At 34.4% G+C, this 14,392-nt stretch overlaps 1 protein-coding gene across 1 annotated transcript in view; it reads left to right on the forward strand.

The window, feature by feature from the left end:
* Positions 1 to 1,978: 1,978 nt before the first annotated feature.
* Positions 1,979 to 14,392, forward strand: part of LOC105233536 (uncharacterized) — a 28,421-nt gene continuing 16,007 nt past the window's right edge. The window contains exon 1 of the mRNA XM_019992929.3: positions 1,979 to 2,287. The gene's annotated coding sequence lies outside the window, so the exon portion shown is untranslated. The remainder of the gene's footprint in view (positions 2,288 to 14,392) is intronic.

Raw genomic sequence — 14,392 nt, forward strand, 5'->3', positions numbered from 1 at the left:
TTATAGAATGTTTTCTGGTGATAACCCTAGCATGAGAGGTTAATTTTTTGAACCATTATAGTAATTTAATTTACATGAAAAGAATTATTTCTGCATTATTTTTGTAACGGGCTGGTATTTTCAGAGCTCTAGTGTAGCCAGTATATCCGCTGTCTCTTAATTTGCAGAACTATGTCAGTGTCCTCGTATATCTTGTACAGCTCAACGTTCCAATGAGCTAAGGATCATTTGTCTTTCGCCGTATCTTTTTTTGGAAAACTCGGCATGCAGGCAGATCCTTTTCGTGCTGTCAAAAGCAACTTTGAAATCGACGAAGAGGTGGTGTTTGCCGATCCTCTTTTCACGGGTCTTTTCTAGATTTGGCGTATGGTCAATATCTGGTCAGTTGTTGATTTTCCAGGCCTAAAGCCACACTGTTAAGCTCCAATCAGTTTGTTGACGGTGGGCTTTATTCTTTTACACAATACATTTGATAGAACCTTATATGAGATGTTGAAGAGGCTTAAGGCTCGGAAGTTGGCGCTGATTGTGGGATCTCACTTTTTGTGGTTTGGGCAGAGCACACTTAAGTTTCAATCATCGGGTATGCTTTCGTCCGACCATATTCTAAAAGTAAGCTATTGCATCCTCCTTATTAGTTCTTCGTTGCCGTATTTGAATAGCTCGGCCGCAATCCATCGGACCCCGCCGCTTTGTTGTCCTTCAAACAGATAATTGCTACTTGAGCTTCTAAATGGTCGGTTAATGGAGCTTGCGCTCTATCGTCACCGATTGGAGAATCGGGTTCACCATCTTCTGATGTTCTGCTTTCACTGCCATTCAATAAGCTGGAGAAGTGTTCCCTCCATAATTTTCGTATATATCAGTCAAGCTAGTTTAATATACTTAAGTATTACGCCGACTTTGATCCTTGCAAGAGAATACATTATTCCATTACACCCGCACTTAGGCCTTCGTAACTTGTTTACATTATTTTCGTAAAAAAATAAAGAGAAAATTTTAATTTTAATAATACAATTTTTCGCTATAAAAATTTTGAAATTATATTTTTAATTTTTTCAAAATGATTTATGGTTTCCAATTACCGTATTTTTCTGGATTTTTTAACTGCAACTCGCCAATTTTCAAATTTCTCCTCTCTAAAGAAGGTATCATATTGTATATCGTATATGTGCATACATATGTATGTCATATTTTTTATATATTTATGCACTTGTGTCTATATATGTACATATTTATGTCTTTATGTACCTTTATGCATCTGCTTCCACAACCCACGGTAAAATGCAGTTATCTTCAAACCCTAATGAATGAAAGCTGCTTATAAGTGGATACGAGTATATAAAAATGCATATACCAATTCATATTTATGTATAGTATATAAGTATATACATATGTATATACCATTACGCATGCACGAGCTTATGATTGAGTGGGACGATTGGATAATGTAATACGAATGTCAACAGAGAGTCCACAGCTGCTAAGAGCTTCAAAGACGCAGAGCACAAAACTATACTGCTAAACACTGAGAGGGAAACTAACAACAAACAGCAGCAAGAAGAGAGCGCTCAAAATTCGTAGTCTACCTTGGAGGTGAATGAGGGCAAATAGTCAATGTTGCTGCTGCTGCTAAGACTCACTTACGGTTCATATTTACCTGTATGTAGATATGTATGCATATTATAAGTATATTTGTGCGCTTTGTAGTGATGCTTTTGCCGTTGCAACTACTGCCCTAGACTTTTGAATGAGCGCTCCAACTTAGAACCAGAAAGTATCAGATTTGTTGAGACACACATACATACAAAGGTATATACTTACGCCAAAGTTTTATTGCTGCCACCACAATTGCCTTTCTTAGCACATTGCCTATTTGTTGTTGGCCTTTTTGGTTGCAGCAACTACGTTGCTCACGTTGCTCGTGTGTTGAGAGTCACCGCAAACGGCTGCAAATTCGTGCGGGGCTTTTGTTATCGCCATCATTTCATTCAGTCAGCTGACGCAGTTTGTGATGGTTGTTTGTTAGCGCGCTCCGAAATTCGCCTTCAAAATTTCTCTGGTTGTCTGTCGTGTATTTTTATTGTAATTGTAATATTTGCATTGAGTGCTTAACGGTTAGAGCTAAGTAATTGTAGCAGGTTCGTGCAAATAAAATCAAAAAATCAATTAATTGATATTATAACAAAGCGAAACGAAATAACGGTAATATTATATAAATAATACTAAAATAAATTGCAGTCGCTGTAAACGTCAAAGGATACAACTACGCACGCTTTAACTGCGAGTAAGTTGCTGGTTTGGAAGTTGCTGGTTTGGTATAATTTTTAACAAAATATTGAAATAAAATAGATTTTTCTTTAAAGTTGGTTAAAAATTAGCTAAAATTTAATTTCTAGTTGGGAAGGCATATATACAGCGCTATGTCACAGTTTTCCGTGCGCTCGGCAGTTATAGTATAAACCGTTAAAAAGCGCATGTAATAGTGCATGTATTGGTGAAGTGCTGATAACATTGACGTTGTGAAGGACATTTGAAAATAGGGATTTGAAATAGTGCCCCAATTGTGCAAACTTGCACACTGGCTCAACATTCATATGTATTTTTATACATATTTACATACATACATACTTACAGCGGTCAAAAAAAGTATTCGACATGTAAGGATTTCTCCGAATAATAATGAATAAAAACAATATTAACAACAAAAACAAACAACTTTTGAATGATTTGGTACAAATGTGATTTCAGCTTCTATTATGGAATTTATTGTAACTATGAAAACAAACTTCATCAGAAAATTAACGGTATTAATATTTAAAAGCAATTAAGCAAGCAAAATAAGTATTCGACACAGATGGCTTTGCTGAATTTTTAAAAGGAAAACGCGAAAGTACCGTTATGTGGACCAGCAAATTTTCGGAATTGAAACATATTGACTATTTGTGTGTACAATCAACGCAGTTTTATTTAAACTTTTGGCAAAATGGGGCGTAAACGAGCAGAGTTGTCAGTTGAAATTAAAGATTTAATTATTACTCACTTTGAAAACGGATTTTCTGAAAATCACATATCATCTATAATAAATAGGCCCAGAACAAGTGTTCATTATATAATAAAAAAATTTAAAGAAAGCAAATCGGTTGATAATAAACCAAGATCGGGTCGACCAAAGAAAATGACTGAAACAGCGGAGCGATGATTGGTTCGCGAAGTTAAAAAAACCCCAAAATTAATGCATCGAAACTATCAAAAATTACTAGGAGTTACGTAGGCGTAGATGTTACACCCCAAACCATAAGAAATTATTTAAAACATAACGGATTTAACGCTAGAACCGCACGGAAGAAGCCTTATATCTCTAGAAAGAATAGGCTGCAGAGGTTAGAATTTGCCAGAAAATATGTAAATATGCCTGAAGAGTTTTGGTTCAACGTAATTTTTGCAGATGAGAGCAAATTTAATCTCTTTGGATGTGACGGCAGAGTAATAATATACAGAAAGCGAAATACGGAGCTGGAAAAACGAAATATGGTTTCTACCGTAAAACATGGCGGCGGTAGTATAATGGTTTGGGGGTGTATGGCGGCTTCAGGAGTGGGAAATATTGTGACCATTAATGGAACTATGAACCACATATACTACATAAATATTTTAAAGGAAAATTTACGTCCTAGTGCTGTGAAATTGGGAATTGAAGAAGATTAACAGTATTACCAGGATAATGATCCGAAACATTCAGCTCACAATACGAAGCTTTGGTTGCTGTACAATTGTCCTAAAGTTATTAAAACGCCTGATCAAAGTCCGGATCTCAACCCTATTGAGCACTTGTGGAGCATTTTGGAGAAACGATTAAGAGAGCGTCACTTTACCAACAAAAATCAAATGGAGAAGGTCCTCAAAGAGGAATGGCTTAAAATCGACACAGAGGTAACCACAAATTTGGTGAAATCGATGCCAAGACGTTTGAGGGAAGTTATTCGTCGCAGAGGAAAAACAACAAAATATTAATTTTCCATTATTATAACGTTTTCATTGTATTTTTTTTAATGTCGAATACTTTTTTTGCTTACTTATTTGCTCTTAAATATTAATACCGTTAACTTTCTGATTTAATTTGTTTTCATAGTTACAATAAATTCCATAATAGAAGCTGAAATCACATTTGTACCAAATCATTCAAAAGTTGTTTGTTTTTGTTGATAATATTGTTTTTATTCATCATTATTCGGAGAAATCGTTACATGTCGAATACTTTTTTTGGCCGCTGTATATACATACATATTTACATCAACAGTAAATTTGATTTATGTGCAGCAGCTTGGAAGAGATAATAAATGAGTCAAAGCGCCGCAGTGTGTAAATTATAGATATTTATGCGGTCGTACATCGTAATTGCTTTCAAGGATTATGTGATCTAAGCTCTGTTCTAGCTTGCGTCTGCCTAAACTAGATGCCTGACTGCATAACATTACAACTAATAAACGGTTGAAAGAATTTTTAGGGTTTGGTTGAAATTTTTAGTTTTCTTGGATTCGACTAACTGCGGTTCAGAGAGTCTTCTCTAATTATAATACGAAGTTTGTAGCTAGTAAGTGGTATAGACCATATAAACACATAGACATTATTATTGGTTATATGTATATACATACATACATAGTATATGTAAGTCAATTTACAGAAAAAGTGAAATAATTAAAAAAAAATTATAAGTGTTTTGGGAAGTACTCGTAGCAGAATGACCCCGCATTGCACAAGTAGGTTCTATTGTTAAAGCTTTCACGTGAAACTCTGTCTGTATATACATACATACATATTATTGTTATATGAAAGTTGCAGTGGTGTTGTGTTATAGTATATAATATGTACATACTTACTTTTATAATGTATAATAAAAAGTGGCTATCACGGGGTCATGTGGTGCGTTCTCAGTATTCAGCTTTTTGTTGCTTTTTTTTTTGCAATTTGCTTAGGAAGCACGTGTAAATGTAACAACAAAGATGTACAAACACGTATACTGACCTATGTACTTTCATAAACTTGCATACATACACATGTACACATGTATGTATGTATAAACCTTTTACTTACGTAATCTGCTGTGTCAAAGTCGGTGTTTAAGTCACGAAAAACACCAGTGTCTGCTTGGAATCCAAGGCAATGGTTTTTGTACAACAAAAGCTAAATATAATATACAAGGAAATACATATACATATATCTATTTGTACATATATATATACTTAAATACACATATACATACTTAAATATATAATTTATGTATGTTTGGTATGACGAGGCAAAACTATTATGCAAATTTTGAGGAGAACGCATTTCAATACATTGTATTCAATGAAAGAAAGCCTTCTTAATAGTAAAAAAAAATATTTTTATATATGTAAATAAATAAGACTATTTTTTTTTTGCAATTTTCAATCATTTTTTTTTACAGATCCGTCAATTAGAATGTTACATATGATTGATGGATCTGTAAAAAAAATTATTGAAAATAGCGTTTTAAAAATATTTTACTCTCGATGAAAATATTATTTCAGAGAAAAAAAAAAAATAAACTCAAAAATAATAAATCCAAAATGTATTTAAAAAATGTCAATTTATTAATTATTTTCCAAAAATATAAGGCTTTCGTCTAAGGAGTTCAACAGACCATAAATAATTTTTTCTTGCGAGAAGTAAATTCTTACATACATATGTATATTTGTGTTTACTTACATACATATGTACCTGTGTACATGACCTATATAATCCATAACAAAATAGATATGTACACATACATACATACATATTTATGCATAAGTGTAAAAAATACTTACGTTTTTTAAATGAAGGGCTAGATAATTTTGACAGCTACGAAGCTTACGCTAGTTCTTTCTCAATTCTTAATTACTCACATACAAACCAGCCATTTTTCGCCCTCATAATTATACATGTAGTGCAAATGATAAAACGCCTCAACATAACGTTCTATTTCTATTTGACATACTTAACAATTGGTTCCGACAGCCGCATTACCTATATTTAGCGTATGCATTAACAGTAAAAATCGATATCATTGATAAGTCTCGTGTAGGGCGAGCGTCAATATGTTTAGCGAGCAGAACTGTTATCAAATATACTTACATTGTGACAAAAAAGTACCCGAAAGTGGTAAATAAAACGCAAAATATGTAATCATTCATCAATAGTTATTTTATCACCTTCAAAGTATTCCACACCAGATATACTATGTTACATTTATGCCAACGATTTTTCTAGTCCTCGAAATATTTTTTAGAAGACCTTTTTGGAATGGCCTTCAGCTCCTTCAGCGAGTTTGGTTTTGTCTCTTCGATCGCCTGAAAACGGGTTCCACGGAGCAATTTCAGTTTAGGGAACAAGAAAAATTCACACGGAACCAAATATGGTGAATACGGTGTTTAATCGATGCTTTTCATTGCGTTTTGGCTGCAGTTTCAGTCGCAATCGTACTCTTTTTGAAAAAAGAAATCAGTTTTAGCGGGAGGAGGCGAACAAGAACGCGTTTCATACACAAAATATCCACCAAAATCATTCGAACGAACTCGCGAGAGATGTCGAGCTCTCTTGCCATGTTTCTTACACTTGCCTCCAGCACCATATTCTTCACTTTTTTTTATCAACGAACTACTGAGGTGTATCGACTTAAGCATCCGCTGTAACCAACTGGTTGACAGATCACACTTATATTTGGCATAGTAATTAAGCCAGTCCAATTAAACAAAATACGTTTTTTTGAAGTATGTATCATTTACCGGGGGAATTCAATTACAATTTCCGGGTGGTTTTTTGTCCCAATGTGGACTATATAACTGCATACATATGTATGTACAAAAATAGGCAGAGTATTCTATGGAAAATATTAATTTCCAAGCATAGTTATTCCATATTTATTCAGAGTTCATAAATAATAATTTTGGGATTATGTCTAGTACTAGAGATTATAGTACATAGTGCAATAAACTTATATACATACATTTGCTAATGTACATACATATTTGCTATTGTTTGTGCAATTGGAATTTTCGATAGTATTATGGCATTTTAATTAATATTTTGCTTCCACCGGCGGGTATTGTATTGATAACGTTCAAAGCTGGAGTGTTCTCTTCATCTGGACAACATGACCTAGCCAGCGCAGCCCCTTAATTCGCTGAATTATGTCAATGTTGCCGTATATCTCCTACAGCGACTGCGGTACTCGCCATTGCCAATGCGCAAAGAACCCTACATTTTCCGCAAAAACTTTTCTCTCGAACACTCCTAAGGTTGACTCATCAGTGAATGTCTTTGTACTGACTGTACTGAGATTTTCTTAAAGAATTTGGTCTTTGTCTGTCGGAAGAGGACGTAACTTTCCAAAATAGCACTTGTTGGCAAGAGTGATTCTGCGTTGGATTTCAAGGCTGATAATAACCTTTGAAAATAGAAAATATTCCATACAATAATTTGAATTGGATAAGTCAGTTTGTATGACAGCTATATAATATATGGGTTCGATCTGATACATTTCTTCGTAGATTATACCGTTCGCCTTAGATAATAATCTTAGCCAAATTTCGCGAAGATATCTCGTAAAATAAAGGACCTAGTTTTGATGGGTAAATTTGTATGATAGCTATGTATGTATGTATGTATGTACATATATGCTACAGTGTTTCGATATCGGCGGTTCCGAGATATGAGCAGCTACTTGGAGAGAAAATAACCTGACAAAATTTCTGATCAATATCTCAAAAACTGAGAGATAAGTTCGCTTATATATGTATGTATATACAGACAAACGGATATGGATAAATCCACTCAGCTTCTCAAGTTGATCTTTTCTATCTGGATGTTCCAAATATCGTGTGTATGTTTAATATAACCTTTTCAGAATATACATACATACATATGTAACTATTCTCTTCTTTCATTTATGACGTCACGTCCAACACGTTTTCTGTCAAAAGCAGACTAAAATCGTAACTGTATGAAAGTCTCGTAATTTTACCTTTTAGAGAAAAAATACATACAGTCCTAGAAATGAAATATGTACATATGTATGTATATGTTACCATATTGTATAGGTGTGCTAACTGTCTTATTGACAATATGATGGAAAACAAAAAAAAATATAATTTATCAGACTTTGAGAAAACTATGTTTGGTTAAGTTCTGGTTAATGTTAGCGAAAGAAGCAGTTTTGGTTAAGTAACCAGAACTTAACTGACAGATGGTTACTTAACCAGACATTAAGAAAAAGACCCTTAAAAAACTTTAATAACAAACTTCCGTATAACGTTAATATACATAAACAAGTTTCCGCTATAAAATTAAAGGTAATTAAGGGCTAAGCGTTCGGTGTCGGAAAACATACAGGTTAATTTTTAATGCCACAGACACGTTTGTTATGAAAATTATAAATATTTAAAAATTGATTAAATATTTACATTTAAACAAATTCTTAAGCTGATATGTAATACAAATGTGTGTAGTGTGAGCTCATGGTTACCTACGCACCACTTATGTACATACATATAAAGGGTGATTTTTTAAGAGCTTGATAACTTTAAAAAAAAAAAAAACGCATAAAATTTGCAAAATCTCATCGGTTCTTTATTTGAAACGTTAGATTGGTTCATGACATTTACTTTTTGAAGATAATTTCATTTAAATGTTGACCGCGGCTGCGTCTTAGGTGGTCCATTCGGAAAGTCCAATTTTGGGCAACTTTTTCGAGCATTTCGGCCGGAATAGCCCGAATTTCTTCGGAAATGTTGTCTTCCAAAGCTGGAATAGTTGCTGGCTTATTTCTGTAGACTTTAGACTTGACGTAGCCCCACAAAAAATAGTCTAAAGGCGTTAAATCGCATGATCTTGGTGGCCAACTTACGGGTCCATTTCTTGAGATGAATTGTTGTCCGAAGTTTTCCCTCAAAATGGCCATAGAATCGCGAGCTGTGTGGCATGTAGCGCCATCTTGTTGAAACCACATGTCAACCAAGTTCAGTTCTTCCATTTTTGGCAACAAAAAGTTTGTTAGCATCGAACGATAGCGATCGCCATTCACCGTAACGTTGCGTCCAACAGCATCTTTGAAAAAATACGGTCCAATGATTCCACCAGCGTACAAACCACACCAAACAGTGCATTTTTCGGGATGCATGGGCAGTTCTTGAACGGCTTCTGGTTGCTCTTCACCCCAAATGCGGCAATTTTGCTTATTTACGTAGCCATTCAACCAGAAATGAGCCTCATCGCTGAACAAAATTTGTCGGACGTAAAGCGCGAAACACATTTCGAACCGAACACTGATTTTGGTAATAAAATTCAATGATTTGCAAGCGTTGCTCGTTAGTAAGTCTATTCATGATGAAATGTCAAAGCATACTGAGCATCTTTCTCTTTGACACCATGTCTGAAATCCCACGTGATCTGTCAAATACTAATGCATGAAAATCCTAACCTCAAAAAAATCACCCGTTATATATGGTGTGTATTGTATATATGTATATTTCATTATATATTTAGGTATGTAAGCCATGCACAATCAAGTTTAAGTTTGCTTACGAAGCGTGAAGGGCATAATATGCTTAATTATATACTGGAATATACATGGAGACATATACAAATGTAACATATATTTATATATATAAGTATGTAGTACATACATAAGTATGTATATGTATAGATGAATATACATATTGCCTGTAAAGCGTCGCAACTCGGTATCGCTTTTATTTTAGGTCATAACAGAAAAACTTATTTTTCTTCGCGGCAACAACAATAAAAGAAACCACACGAACCAAAAATACTGACGACAACTAAACAAACTTACAAAGCACTAAATAAATGTGCATTCTGTACGTTGACAGGCTATTTAATTTGTAACAATGTTTTCTGTGTACATTTACTCGTACAATAATATACATACATACATACGTTTGGTTTTTCCGAGCATTTCGTATTTTGGACTGTGTCTCAAACAAATATTTCGTCAGCAAGCTGTTTACAACTACGCTATACTATATAAAATGTACTTATGTGTATGTACATACATACATACATACATATATGCATGTACATATGTACACTGTATGCAAAGGTATATGTATGTCATTGTTTTACAACTATTACCATTTACACTTTGTAGCTTATTTTATATTTTCCTAATTGGACGTTCATAAAAATATGTATATACAAACACTCATAAATACAAATTTTATAATCTCGTCAATAATATTTGCCATCGTTATCAAAAACTACTGTATATGCTATATAAATATTTGTAAGTACCTAATGATTATTATTACAGAAGCTTTAAATTACCCATTTAAGTACATATGGCGCTTGGGAGGGTCTTACAGGGAGGTTCCTGCACCTCAAGAATGGCAGAACCCAAGTCATAGCGCTGCTCTAACTATCTTCCCACCGATTTCCAAGAATCAAAGCTCCGGAAATGTGTTTTTTTTTTCAACAAATCGATCGATTGATGCGATGTGTGGGAAGTGGCGCCGTCTTGTTGAAATCAAATGCCGTCAAGATCACTAGCTTCAATTTCAGACATCAAATACAGTATACTCTCGAAAAGTAAATTCTCAGAAAGTAAATAATCGCGGAAAAGTAAATCACCTTTAAGATTACACATGCACCTCGAAAAAGTAAATTTTTTAATTTACTTTTCAGAGAGTGTGATAAAAAATTCGAAACGAAGGAAGCAGCGTTTTTTACGATGTTGCAAAAACACTTACTCTCTTGTTTTTCGCGTCTGTTTAGTAAATAAACTTTGAGATATGTACATATGTAAATGACCAGAAAATATATTGCAAAAGAAAAAAAAACAAAAGAATATTCAAAATTTTTTCTCTTTATAATAAATACATATGTTTTTCATGTAAATCCATATGTTTTATTGAAGCAAATAAATGAATGAATTTTTTAAGTTTAAAAATGCATTTAATATTATAAAAACAGATAATTTATGTATATATTTGGAAAAGTAAATTATTCGAAAAAGTAAATTACCCAAAATACCAATCGATTTACTTTTCGAGAGTATACTGTAGTCACTTATTAAGGCGCGATATCGGTAACCATTGACGGTAACGTTCTCACCGGCATTATTTTTGAAGAAATATAGACCAATGATTTCACCGTCTCACAAACCACTCCGTTGATTTTCTGGATGGAATGACAGCTCTAATATCTCTTCAGGTTGTTTTTCGTCTCAAATGTAGCAATTTTGCTTGTTTTGCTGTAGCAGCATGTTCACTTTAATATGAAAGTAAAGTATATGATATAAGTATTAAGTGTTTCCAGTGAGCATTTTCGACAGCACTGCTGCTCACTTAACTTCACTCTAATAATGTTCGCGTCGAAATATGTTAAAACGTGACAGCTGTTAATGACGGCACAACATTTCGTGAAGACAGCGGGTAGTTCAAAATTAAAATACATACCGCTAGATATTTAGTAAACCAGAACAAACACAATAGAAATTTGTCAACATGAAAACCTGATACTTTACTTAGTTGAGAGTTTTACGAAATTTACTTTATAATACCGAAATACACTTTGTAATTTCCACCTGTTGTGACAATCACTAAAGCCCACACAAAACATTAACACCCAGCACTAAATTTATTGGGTTACAGATTAGCAAAGAACTAGTGTAGATTGGATTGAGACTTGAGATATATTGAAAATACAGATTTTTTCTGAGAACAAAAATGAGAACATGAACTGAAACACATACATATGTATGTATGTATGTATGTATGTAGTACATACTACATGTATGTCATATAATTGTTTTAACAGAAATCAATTCTCGCAGAAAAAATGTGTAATGTTCAGAAAACTTTATATATATTAATAAACCTGCAAGTACATACCGTTTTCAATATGGTATATAAAGAGTGATCCATTTCGAGGTTTCCTACTCTTAAAAAAAAACACAATTTATTATCATTCGAAAATACATTCTTTGGCATCTATTTTTTTAAGATTATCTCTTTCAAATGTTGGCTGTGGTTGCGTCTCTGATGGTTCATCCGTCGAGTACAATTTTCGAAGAATCGTTTCAGCATTTCGACTGGTAACTGGCGAATGACACGTGTGATGTTTTGTTCCAAGACCTGAATCGGAGCGGGATTGTCCGCATGGACTTTAGATTTTACATATCCCCACAGGAAAAAGTCTAACGGTGTGATGTCGCAGTATTTTGGTGTCCAATCGATCGGCCGAAAACGTGAATAATGTGATTGTTGATTTTTCTGAATGAAATGACAGCTCTTGAATGACTTCAGGTTGCTCTTCGTACCATATGCAGCAAGTTTGCTTGTTTACATACCCATTGAGCCCGAAGTGGGCTTCATAGCTTACAAAAATTTGACTCGAAAACGCCGGATCTTCTTGGAAATTTTCAAAAGCCCATAGTGCGAAGCGATGTCGTTTGGGAAGGTCGAGTGGCTTTAGTTCTTGCGCAAACTGTATTTTGTACGCTTTGTCGACATAAAATGGACTTGGTCTATTCAGTCGAATATTATCCAAGAATAAATGCTGGGTCGCAATATGGGTGATACTATAGTGTTGCGAATAGTACGCTCGGTAGGGCGATTATGTTGACCAAAAGCGCGCGAAACACATTCTTTACAGAACAGAATTCCTAAACGTTGTTCAGACTTCAGACTTTTCATTAAAAATAACATCTATGTACATATGTATGTGGATCACTAATAATAAACGAACTCTTATAAAGCTAAGACTCATGCCAGAGCTACACCTGATGTTTTACTCATATACTACTTGCTTATTTTTAGAAAGCTTCAAAGCGCTAGAAATAGAACTAGTTGCCTTATGAAGTTACTAACAATGTTTGCTGTAGACTGTTTAAACATGTTTCTGTTTACGCTTGAGAAACTGCAGTTATAGCCACTTCCAGCACCAAATTATCACCTGCCTGCATGAATTTTCATATACACCTACTCACTTTCATATACATATACATATGTACATACGCATTTATCTAACTTAAAGATGCATGCATATGAATGAGCGTAAACAAACATCCATATCTAAACAATATTTAAGCGCTTCGTATCATTAGTTTGTCTTAAATGTAAACAACTTTTCGGCTAACTTGTCCGATTACAACAAAAAGACCTTTGATACTGTTGAAGCTGCTTAGAAACATACATAAAGGGTGAATTTTTAAGAGCTTGATAACTTTTTTAAAAAAAAAACGCATAAAATTTGCAAAATCTCATCGGTTCTTTATTTGAAACGTTAGATTGGTTCATGACATTTACTTTTTGAAGATAATTTCATTTAAATGTTGACCGCGGCTGCGTCTTAGGTGGTCCATTCGGAAAGTCCAATTTTGGGCAACTTTTTCGAGCATTTCGGCCGGAATAGCCCGAATTTCTTCGGAAATGTTGTCTTCCAAAGCTGGAATAGTTGCTGGCTTATTTCTGTAGACTTTAGACTTGACGTAGCCCCACAAAAAATAGTCTAAAGGCGTTAAATCGCATGATCTTGGTGGCCAACTTACGGGTCCATTTCTTGAGATGAATTGTTGTCCGAAGTTTTCCCTCAAAATGGCCATAGAATCGCGAGCTGTGTGGCATGTAGCGCCATCTTGTTGAAACCACATGTCAACCAAGTTCAGTTCTTCCATTTTTGGCAACAAAAAGTTTGTTAGCATCGAACGATAGCGATCGCCATTCACCGTAACGTTGCGTCCAACAGCATCTTTGAAAAAATACGGTCCAATGATTCCACCAGCGTACAAACCACACCAAACAGTGCATTTTTCGGGATGCATGGGCAGTTCTTGAACGGCTTCTGGTTGCTCTTCACCCCAAATGCGGCAATTTTGCTTATTTACGTAGCCATTCAACCAGAAATGAGCCTCATCGCTGAACAAAATTTGTCGATAAAAAACATTTCGAACCGAACACTGATTTTGGTAATAAAATTCAATGATTTGCCAGCGTTGCTCGTTAGTAAGTCTATTCATGATGAAATGTCAAAGCATACTGAGCATCTTTCTCTTTGACACCATGTCTGAAATCCCACGTGATCTGTCAAATACTAATGCATGAAAATCCTAACCTCAAAAAAATCACCCGTTACATATACATATATGTAAGTATATAGTTAGAAGCAAAGGAGGTTTTGATTAAAATGTCGTTGGTCGGTAATTTATTAAATGTTTAATGAAATGCATATCTAACTAAGCTCAATGTCTCAGTGGGGTGCCAAGTTCTTCATTGGTGTGTGAAATCCGATACAGTGATAATTTTCTCTTTGTATTGACTTTTAAAGAATGAATAATTAAAAGCTGTCAACGCTAGATTTGTGGAAAGTTAAG

This window comes from Bactrocera dorsalis, chromosome 1 (assembly GCF_023373825.1).
Source record: "Bactrocera dorsalis isolate Fly_Bdor chromosome 1, ASM2337382v1, whole genome shotgun sequence".
NCBI classification, from domain to species: domain Eukaryota; kingdom Metazoa; phylum Arthropoda; class Insecta; order Diptera; family Tephritidae; genus Bactrocera; species Bactrocera dorsalis.